At 39.8% G+C, this 11,562-nt stretch overlaps 1 pseudogene; it reads right to left on the bottom strand.

Annotated features, from left to right (window-relative positions):
- Nucleotides 1-10,537: 10,537 nt before the first annotated feature.
- Nucleotides 10,538-11,211, bottom strand: LOC132223461 (PEST proteolytic signal-containing nuclear protein-like; annotated as a pseudogene).
- Nucleotides 11,212-11,562: the final 351 nt, after the last annotated feature.

Genomic DNA, 11,562 nt, shown 5'->3' with positions numbered 1-11,562 from the left:
CACCTCCAACACACACACACACACACACACACACACACACACACAACAACAACAACAACAACAATGACAATAACAACAACAACAACAACCTTGTGAATAGGGGGAGAAGTGGGCATCTGTGACTTGACTTTATGAATATGCAAAAATATATTTTTGCATATCTTTTGGGGGAGCTCCAAGGTCTCCTCAGCATCTGTTTTCTCAACTAGCCCATGGATTTGGCTGTTTGGGGCATGCTCTAGAGATACACAATTTCCATTCTTCAGTAATCTGGGGACTACCAGTATTTTTCCAAAATGTATATTTTTGAGTTTACAATTCATTTCTTCCTTACTCTACAGAATACATGCTTAGCTGAAATTTTCAGTAGATCAAGTACATAAGTTTGCTAGGACTGCTGTAACAAAGTACCACAAACTGGGTGGATTAAACACTAATGCATTGTCTTACAGTTCTGGAGGCTGGAAGTCTGAGATCAAGTATCAGCAGGGTTGCTGCCTTCCAAGGGCTGCAAAAGAGAATCTGATCCATGCCTCTCTCCTAGCTTCTGGTGGTTTTCTGTCAATCTTTGGTGTTCCTTGGCATGTAGAAACAGCACCCTGATTTCTCCTCCAACTTCACCTGGTGTTCTCCTTGTATGTATCTGCCTCCAAATTTCCCCTTTTTAGGAAATTTAGGCCAATCCTACTCCAAAACGACCTCATCTTGACTAATCACATTTGCAATGACCCTATTTCCAAATAAGGTCACATTCTGAGATACTGAGGGTTAGGGCTTGAATTTTGGGAGGACACAATTCAACACATCACATCAAGTGTCTAAATAGAAAACTTTTTTTTTTCTCCACTGACTTTCACAAAAATATTGTCATGAGTCCATTCAGGTGTAATTTTTAATTCAATCAGTAATGCAAATTACATTAGGTAATGTAACAACATTTTCAAATGGCATAATTAAAGAAAAACTGGTTGCTTTATTGTAGTAAGAATTGTCAAAAAAAGAAACAGAATGTGAATGCAAAGTAGTGTTTTTCTTATTGTAACAATCATTAGAGGGATAAAAAGACAATGACAGCTTAGCAAAACAAAACATACTGGATTAAAGTGAACACATTTCTAACAACCCTCCCTGAGATATTGGCAACAGGAGATAAACCCAGTCTCTGGTTACTCAGACCCTATTTCCTTGCACGTTGTAGAAGCTGCTGGCTCTTCAAAATGAACAGATTGCTCTCTACTGAAAGGAGGAGAAGACACAAACACAGCTGCAGCATTTGCAAAATGCAAGAGGAAATGGGCAAACAAGATGAACACTCCCAACAGCAATGGATGGGGGGTAGAGTGCGCCAGAGGAGACATTTGCTGGAATCTGAAGACACTACAGTCTGCCATCAAGGTGATGCAAAGCTAATCAATTCCCCTTTCTGTAATTCAAGAAGGGAGGCAGTGATAAGGGGGGCGTGTCCAAGAGGCAAGATGACAAGCCAGGCAGGCAAAAATACTTTTTAGGGACCAAATACACCATAGTCTACAGCTTGTTCCTTAGCCTCACATGTCCAGGAACTCAGTCTCAGGCTTCCAAGTGGGTCCGATTCAGGAATACTGACTCATGATACCAAATTCAAATTCACAAGAGATTGCTGTGCAAACCAGAATACCTGTGTATTTGTTTGGGTGCATGCCTTTACAGAGAACAAAATGTGGAGAGAGAGAGAGAGAGAGAGAGAGAGAGAGAGAGAGAGAGAGAGAGAGAGAGAAAGTTCTGCCTAAACTTTCCCTGATATTAAGGTACCAAAGACTCAAATTTATCATTAGGAGACTGCAGGATGTACACGAACTCAAACCTCAGAGGAGAAGATGCTATGCTATTCATCAAGGATATTTGAGACAAAGCATAGTAAGGCCAACCCCTCAACTAAGAAAAAGGCCTCCCGAATGTCTGGAAGGTATATGATCCCCAGAATCTGTCTTAGTTCCTGTCTTGACCATTCTAGGCTTCCATTCTGACTATCCTTTTCCTTTTACCTATTCTTTCCTTCCATTAATACCACTGGTTATATTAGAGCCAAGTCTTTTCTCTCTACTTGTGGTCTAACCCCCGGATATTCTGTCTCTGTTATGTGCTGGCTATATGGGTCAATATCTTAACAATCTGATGTTGCTTTTCAATCACCTCCATGTGTGAGCTTCGACCCAATTTAAAAATTCAATATTTCAAAATGGTGTGTGTTGAGCCACACACACACACCACACCCCTCGGAGACATTGTGGGCTCAATTTCAGATCATCACAATATAGTAAGTCAATCATTTTGCTGGTAGAGGGTCTTTCCTTTAATCTTTAAAAAAATGCAACATCTGAGAAGTGCAATAAAGAAAAGTGCAATAAAATGAGCTATGCCTCTGTGTGTACACACACACACACACACACACACACACATATTGAGAAAGAGTACTTGGCTCTGAAATACTAAGATCTTAGTAATTGCTTTTTTGGGCATATCCTTTACAACTCCAGAATCCAGAGAAAGAGGGATTTAAAAGGGGGGGGGGGTAAAGGGGGAGGGGGAGCGATCTGGCACCTATGATCAGAGCTACAGAAATAAAAACATCTAGGTTACCCAATGAACTTAGATTCCATATTTCTGCATAGAGACTGCTCTTGGTTTCCATACTTGGTGTAGTTACTCTTCCAGATACTCCTTCCCAGACTCTCCTGCAGAGTTTCTAAAGCAGATTCCAGACTAGATCCTCTTTGTTGATTGTGATACTCCCTTTCTCCAGACTGTCAGGTTGACTGTTCTCTCAGATTTCTGTGGTGGCTGGTTGTACCCTTTACATGTTCACTGGATTTTGTTGAAATTGTGTTTCATATGGAAATAGAATTCTGAGTGAAATGGCCATGGCTTGGCTATGCTTTATTGCTATTTGTTTTCCCTGATTGGAATAGAAACCAAATAAATGAACTATTCTTTCTAAAACTGCTCTCTCTCCTAGGGACTCAGTGGAATTGCTGCACAAAGCCAAGAGCTGCTCTGCCAGAAATAAAAGTCCTTCTCTCACAGTGGGAGACTGGTTATTGCCCAGTCTCAAAGGGAAGCTTCACAAAGGCTGATATCACAGAGGATGGGTAAGGGTCAGGGAGTCCTTTATTTTGTACCTTCTGCCCTACAATAGGGAAATAAAAATACTCTCAAAATCTCCTTCTTCATCTACTATCAACTCAAATCACCAGACATTGACTGAGGACCCATAACTACTGTGGGGGACAAAATGATTAACAAGAAAAAGCCACTGTCCTCAACAAACTTAAAGTCTAGAGAGAAAGATACGTACATGAAGAAGTCAGGAAGGCAAGACAGTGGTTGAAGAGTGGCACAAAATACTGGAAGAATAGAGAGGAGAGAGCAATTACAGTGATTAAAATTGTCTTGTGATAGTGTGCCAGGCCAACAGACTGGCACCATTTTTTTAGAGCAATGTTGAAACACATCATGTCTGCTTCAATAAAACTCCCCAGCTTGACTATCTCTTTGGTGGAAACAATAAGGTACTCTGCCAGTATGAACCCAGAGAGCAAGAACTCAAGGTGGGAGGAGGGAGGAGATGGTAGAAAGAACAGGAGGTGGGAAACATTATCTGATTCATAAAAATAAGAGTATTCATGCCTCACATTTTATCCAAGAAGCACTGCTGAGAAAAATGAATAGAATTGGAAGGGAGCTGAGAAATCTTCTCACTCAACCACAATGTAATGCTTGAGTTCCCTTCAAAATATCCTTGCCAAACAGATACCCCCAAGGGAGATAACAGAAAGCTTTATGAGAGAAAATGGCATTTAAATTTGATACTCAGAATACTGAATTTTAATGCTTGAAAAAAATAGTAAGTATAAGAAAATGACAAAATCCTAAAGGCTGTAAGAAACTATAGGGCAGTAGCAGAGGATAAATGTTATAGGCTGGATGGAGTGCTAAGGATTACAGGGGAGAAGTGGAGGATGAGGATGGAAGTCTTAGTAGGAATGTAATCACAAACACTTCTGAATACCAGGCCAAGGAATCTGGACTTGATTTAATAGGTAATAGGGAGCTATTGAAGATTTCAGAGCAAGGGAGGACATGATTAAAAGTGGATTTAGAAAGATTGACTTGGCAGTACAATGGAAAATAAACTGTAGAAAAGAGAGACAAGGCAGAAAGATAGGTTAGGAGGCACGTGCAGTAGCCCAGGAAAAAAGCTGTAAATAAACTCTGGTTGTGGCAGAAAAGTGCAGCTAGAAAGGGGACAGAATTTTGTAATTATTCTACAGGTGGGACTTGATGACTGATGGAGTATGTGTGTATGTATGTGTGTGTGTGTGTCCAACATTTAAAGATTTTCAAAGAGCTAGAGCATGTACTATTTCCTCAATCCTTGCAACAACCTCACAAAGTAGGTTAAGACAGGTAATTTCTTCCCCATTTCCTAGATAAGGAAATGCAACCAGGCATTCCAATTTATGAGAGGGTGGTATCAAGTTGAATAAAATCACTCACAGGGCTGGGCCTCCAGGCAACTTTTCCCTTTACACTAGTGGTTCTCAACGTTCTGGCCCTTTAAATACAGTTCCTCACATTGTGACCCAACCATAAAATTGTTTTCGTTGCTACTTCATAACTGTAATGTTGCTACTGTTATGAATCGTAATGTAAATATCTGATATGCAGGATGGTCTTAGGCGACCCCTGTGTAAGGGTCATTTGACCGCCAAAGGGGTCACGACCCACAGGTTGAGAACCACTGCTTTACACCCACATTCCTACACTTCTACTCTAGGTTGTTATTGTTTTTTAATCATATATTAGCATTTATTCTAAAACTACTGGCAGTATGCGAGAGCAGCAGGTCATCCACAAAAATCTGCTCTGCAGCCCCCCATAAGCCAGCTGCTTATGTAGGGTAAGACAAAGATTACACAGGGAAATATGGATTATAGATATAGGGGAGTAGGGATTAGGCATGGGGAAGTAGGAGGCTGGGGTGGGACTCCATAGTTTGGGCAACAAGGTTGTTAATCTTTGCATGAGAATGAACCGCATTCCAAGGTTGACTCCAGGTCCATACAACTCCCAGCCAGGTCAGAAAGTCCTTTCTTTAACCAACACAAGGCAATCCTGGTTAACAGAGCATGATTAATATTTCCCATAACCATAGCTAGTCCCCAATATTCTATTTTTGCCCCTAACATTTCCCACTGCTATTTCTATCATCTTGTATCTATGAGATTAGTTTTAGATGAAAAGTCTCATCCTGCTGGACCGCATCTGCTTCTGCCTTGAAAGCAGTTCCCAGGGATAGAATACACCAAATGCAGGATCTTGGATATGTTTTCTATCAACTGAGAATTGTCAGAAAGATTAAAACAGTGAATTCCTTTAAATTCCTTACAACCGTGGTTATGCTGCAACAGCAAATAATCTATTGCTGTCCAATTTTCTAGACCTGCCTCCCTGACCTGGCTCAGCTGTTGATTTATCCCATGTATAGCCCTGGAGGTGGCATTAGGGCTTTTACCATGCTACAAGCCAGCTGGGTCACTTCTACATTAAGGGAGCCTACCATTACCAGCATAACAATAATGGTCAAAGCAATATATGCAGCAGGGCTCCACAGGTGGAGATCCTCATTGCAGTCAGTTGCCACAGCCTTGAGAAGGTCTCTTTTGGTTCAGACTCTGTGATGTTTCTGAGGCATAAAGACAGTCAGTCATCCTAAGGAACAACTCCCCCCACCCCCGATGATGTTAGGGATAAAGTTACCCCACATTATCAGAAACCAACCAGCTAGCAGCTTAGTATGTTCATTACTATAAGGGAAGGTGAAATTATCAGAACAATTCATATTATAGTTATTAGATACTTGCTGGGGTCCAACCCCAGCAGGTCCAGGGGTCCCCAAAGGTGTGGATGGAGTCGGCGAAGAAGGAATGACACAGAGACAGCGTTCAGTTGATCAGCAGCCTAGCCAGGATCTCTAGCCAAGTTCTGGTCAGGATCTCCAGTGAAGTTCTGGTTAGGATCTCCAGCCAGGTTCTGTGTCCATGTTCTCTTGCTAGGTTCTCCAGCCAGGTTCTCCAGCCAGGTTCAGTCACCAGGTTCTCTTGCCATGTTCTATCCAGGTTCTGTAGCCAGGTTCTGTCTCTAGGTTCTGTGTCTAGGTTCTGTCTCTCTTGGCCTTTTATTACACCAAAAACATAATTTCTTTCCAATTAGAATTCTTAACCCTTAAAAACCTGAATTTTCAGGTGGCATGTAAGTAATTAACATTCCTCAGATTAGTAATAAATTAACATCTTAAGAGATATTTCAAATAAAATATGAGACATTCATTAACACAGTGGTTCTCAATCTGTGGGTTGCGAGCCCTTTGGGTTGCCTAAATACATCCTGCATATCAGATATTTACATTATGATTCATAACAGTAGCAAAATTACAGTTATGAAGTAGCAACGAAAATAATTTTATGGTTGCTGGCCACCACAACATGAGGAACTGTATTAAAGGGTCGCGGCATTAGGAAGGTTGAGAACCACTGCATTACCAGATTCAAATCCATCCTCTAGATTTTCCATACGAGGCAAACTAAGATTAATATTTCAGTATTCTGTTATTTTAAAATATCTAGATATTTAATAATTTTTATTATTTATCCCAGCAAACTCCAAAGTTTTAGGTTACCAAAGACTTTGGAAAAATATGTTTAGGCATATATAATTATCACTAAAAATGCTTTAGCACATACCCTTCATTTTAGTTATATTTATTTTACCTTAACAACTTTGAGATTTCAAAGCCAATTATTATTACCCAAGGCATTTTCTTGGAAAATTTTGTAACGGGGATAACTCATGGGCTTATTCTTCCTTACAAAATGGGAACAGAGTGCCCCCCCCCCCACTGCTATTTCTGCAGCCTATTGGAGGGAACGCCTACAGATCTGGTCCTCCTAGGAAAAAGTCCTGGGGGGTTAGAAGGTTTTACTTCCCATATTTTTTGTGAGTAGACTGGAATAACATGAAATCTTGTATATAAGAGGAGATCTTAAAAAAAAAAAGAAAGAAACAGAAAAACCCCTACAGTAAATAAATGAGTACTCACAAAAGGGTAGGCTGGGACATTAGCCTTAGAATCTTATCTCACACTAACACAACACAGCAAATGGATTCTGAGTGGCGCAAAGCCCAAACAGCAGAGAAAGAGGATTCCCTATATATAAAACAGTGACCAGCAAACTAAAGCCCCCCAAATATAAGAAATCAAGCAAAAAACATGAATCAGTAATTAAGTTTCATTACAGACAGACAAGAACTTGCACTAGCTCTGAGTTTCCAGTAGCTAATACCTTGAGAGGGAGAGCAGGAAGGGTTCCCAAGGTTAAGAATTCTCAGCAGCTGCTGGGAAGTTCCTGCAATCTCTGCCACAGGTTCAGGCTGCCACAAGTAGCTAGGGTCCCCAGCAAAGTGAAATATGCCTCATCTTTAAACAAATTAAACCAAACAAAGACACAAAACAGCAATCAACAGAGACATTATGTACAATATTTACAGGCGTGCATAACCACAGACAAGAGTTTCACACCATGCTCCTTGTCTGTCCAGCCACAGAAACCTCAGGATGCCCTGCATTTAAAACTGACCAAAGCAGAGCAATGTGTCTCATCCAGGAATGGATCGGACTAAGGGCTCAGAGACCAGGCAAGGACCACTGGAGGTCCCTTGCCACCCAGAGCTGATCAGGCTCATCCAGACAAGAGGCAGTAAAATGCCTCCCATGCCATACACAGTACTGCCATACAGAGCACATGCTTCCTCATAAGGAAGCTCAGACGAAAGGCAGCAAGTGCTTCTCGTGCCATACAAACACGCTTGATTCCTCCTACAAAAATGCTTGATTCAACTTAGGTCTCAGGTGAGATGACGGGGATTGCTGAGGCTGCTGCTGGAACTCAAAACAGGAAAATTAGCTGCAAATAAGGGTCCAGGCCTCAGCCCCAGGAACCCCCAGTCCAGGCAGCAAGTGGGATCCCTAGAAGAGTCTCTCGCTTACGTCCCTTCATGGTCACTAGAATATGTAACTGGACAATCAGTGGGTCTGGGCTGCCTGTCACTACTTGAGCCAATTAAGCAGAGACAGGATTGAATCATATATGAGCGTTTATCCCAATACTGCCAGCAGTATGGGAGAGAAGCAGGTCATCCACAAAAATCTGCTCTCTAGTCCAGGTTTTGTGCAGCCTTCTGCCAATAAGGAAACTTCTCTATGCTATGGTTAATAATCTCTCTTGTAAAAAAAAAATCACCTGGCTGGCATGGCTCAGTGGTTGAGCATTGACCTATGAACCAGGTGGTCGTGGTTCAATTCCTGGTTATGGCATATGCCTGGGTTGTGACCTCGATCCCAATGTGGGGTGTGCAGGAGGCAGGCACCAATGATTCTCTCTCATCATTGATATTTCTATCTCCCTCTCCCTTACTCTCTGAAATCAATAAAAATATATATATTTTTTAGTCTGACAAATTTATTGGTATTTTAGTAAAGATATTCATCTCAGTTGTTTCACTCTCCCATCTTGAGCATAGGCTAATACTTCGTCTGAGTCAAGAAAAGAATATGCAGGAGAGGGATGCTATTTTAACAATAAAAGTGACAAAAATGAAAAGTTTGCCTACATTAAAGCAAGTTAAATTCATGTATCTTGATATCATTAAATCAAGTAAGTAAGAACTAATAGTTCTATATACATTTCCATTATTTTACTCGGAACTTACTCTAATAAATGAAGTAAACAAAGTGTTAAGAATATATATAGGCTGCTTCTTTGAAGGTATTGCTTTTAACAGAGCTGAGCAATTAGTTACCACCATTAAAACAGTCTGAACCTGCCTGTAAATTTAACATTGTAGAAGTTTTCAAGGAAATCATTATAATGCATTTTTCCTTGATCTATTAATTGTCACATTAAAAACAATTCATATATATTGCAAAAATACAAAAACAAAACAACCCTACAACACATACTGTAATGAAGTATGTGGTCAAAGATTTCATAAAATATTTAAAGATACATTTTCTTTCCTTCTATTTTCAATATTTAAAATGTGCTTTTGAGGTCATTAGTTAATATGCATACACTGAAAATAAACCATTTCATTGTATTAAATAAGAATTCCTGTAGTTAAGTACAAATCAAAATGGAATTCACAAGTTAGTAACTTAAATGTTATGACAAAGTTACAGAAAGTGCATCTTTCTCATTTTCTATCTTCACACAATGTTGCTTTGTTGCTGTCTGTTACCTTTTAAAAAATAAAAACAGCCAAATACTTAAGTATATACATTTAAAATTTTTGGTGGTGGTTTGTATTTTAAAAGAAACAGCTTCCTATGACTTTCCTCAAGTCTAGTGGAAATGCTTAGAGGAACTAAGCTAATAACAAAATCAAGAGAAACACATTAAAAATACTGATTTACTTTGGTAGCAAACAGTTGTTCTTTGAAGACTAATGAAGGCAGATAAGACCTGCTAAGGTGAAGTGGGCTATATCAAATACTAATAGTTTACACAAAATTAACAAAACAAAACAAAACATGTTTTCTTGCCCTAGCCAGTTTTGCTCAGTGGAGAGAACATCTGCCTGCAGACTGAAAGGTCCCAGGTTCAATTCCGGTCAAGGGCACATGCCTGGGTTGTGGGTTTGATCCCCAGTAGGGGGCATGCAGGAGGCAGCCGATTAATGATTCTCTCTAATCATTGATGTTTCTAACATATTCTTTTTTTTTAATATATTTTATTGATTTTTTACAGAGAGGAAGGGAGAGAGATAGAGAGTTAGAAACATCGATAGGAGAGAAACATCGATCAGCTGCCTCCTGCACATCTCCCACTGGGGATGTGCCCGCAGCCCAGGTACATGCCCTTGACCGGAATCGAACCCGGGACCCCTCAGTCCGCAGGCCGACGCTCTATCCACTGAGCCAAACCGGTTTCGGCTAATCATTGATGTTTCTATCTCTCTCTCCTCTCCCTTTCTCTCTGAAATCAATAAAAATATATTTAAATTTTTTTACATTTTCTTTTAAAGAGCTAAGTGCCTCTGTATCTACTGATAATAATGCAATACCTAGTTTGATTTGAAACAAAACAAATGCCCATTAGGGAAAAAAGCAATATTTTAATTTTATCTAATTCACATTCAGTCAATACTCAAGTAACATTTTCCTCCCAATAAAATACTCCCTGTTTATAAGGCTGTTCCTGAGAGTCAGAAAGTTTAGGTTAATAAGGGAGTTAAGTTAGAGTGATTGCTTGCAGTTTAGACAGTAACTTTTTGCTTCCCTCTTAATATGCTAATAGTTGTGTCTAAAAAATATGCAATTCTTAGAAAGGTACCATTTCATTATTTTTTAATTAATCTCTGGGAACTACATGAAACTACAAAATTAGCAAATGTCTTGAAATCTGTATATAAAACATAAATTACATCTAACTTCAAACTCTCATTTATTAGTGTACCACTCAGTCTTTAAAAAAAGGGTGGGGTGCAGCTCCAAAGATAGTCTTATGCCATTCTTTAAATAGGAAACTATTCCTTTTAACTTTACATCCACCTCACACCCCAATTTAAAACATATCATTTCACTGTTTTGGTCATGGACATTTCCAAGATAAGACTTTATATTTTACTCCCATAGCTTCTGGTTATTAAGAAATCCATGCTTTCCTCTATTCAAGGATTTTGGTCCTGCTGATGTTGGTTTAGCGCTTCCAATATTCTTCATCCTCATCTTTGATTCTGGAGGCATTTCCTCTAGTTCGCTATCTTCATCTTCATTAAAAGCTGCTACTGCTGAAAGGGTTTTTGGAGCAAGAGTTGGAAGTTTCTTTAGTTTTTGGTGATCCATGTTTGATGGATATGGCTGAGGTTTTCTTTGTCATCTATCTGACTACCTATGGCAAACCCAAACTTGGAAATCTTCGTAAGCTTTGTTGGCTGTTCTGCAGCTTCTTCTTCAGCTAATCATTTCTCAGTGCTGCAACTGGAATTTTCCCCTCCATTACTGGAAGAAACAGTCTTCATTTTCACAGGTTTTTATACTTCTTCAGGTCCTCTGGCTGCTTCAGCTCGCTATGGCTTCTCTGGCTTCTCCTCTCCCACCTTCCTATCCACCATCTTTCCCACCGCAGCCTCCCTGCACTACATATATATATATATATATTTGCTCTTGTCTGCTGACTATAAGTTGTTCATAACAGACTAACCAACTTTCATTAGCTAGTGCTCTATCTTAAAAATAGCTACAGCTTGAGGTGATCCATTTCTTGTAGCACTTTAATCTCACCTGAGCCATACTGCTCTCTGTATGAAATAGACCAAAGGAAGGGCATCATTCACTCAGCCTCCCTACAATATAAGTGACCGCTGGGACAAGGTAGTAAGGGAAGCCAGTACTAACATTAGAACACACAGTACCACTGTTGTCAACTACTGACTCTGAGGATTTCTACTACAAATAAAATGAGA

This window comes from Myotis daubentonii, chromosome X (genome assembly GCF_963259705.1).
Source record: "Myotis daubentonii chromosome X, mMyoDau2.1, whole genome shotgun sequence".
NCBI classification, from domain to species: domain Eukaryota; kingdom Metazoa; phylum Chordata; class Mammalia; order Chiroptera; family Vespertilionidae; genus Myotis; species Myotis daubentonii.
This window is presented reverse-complemented; position numbering and strand designations above follow the sequence as displayed.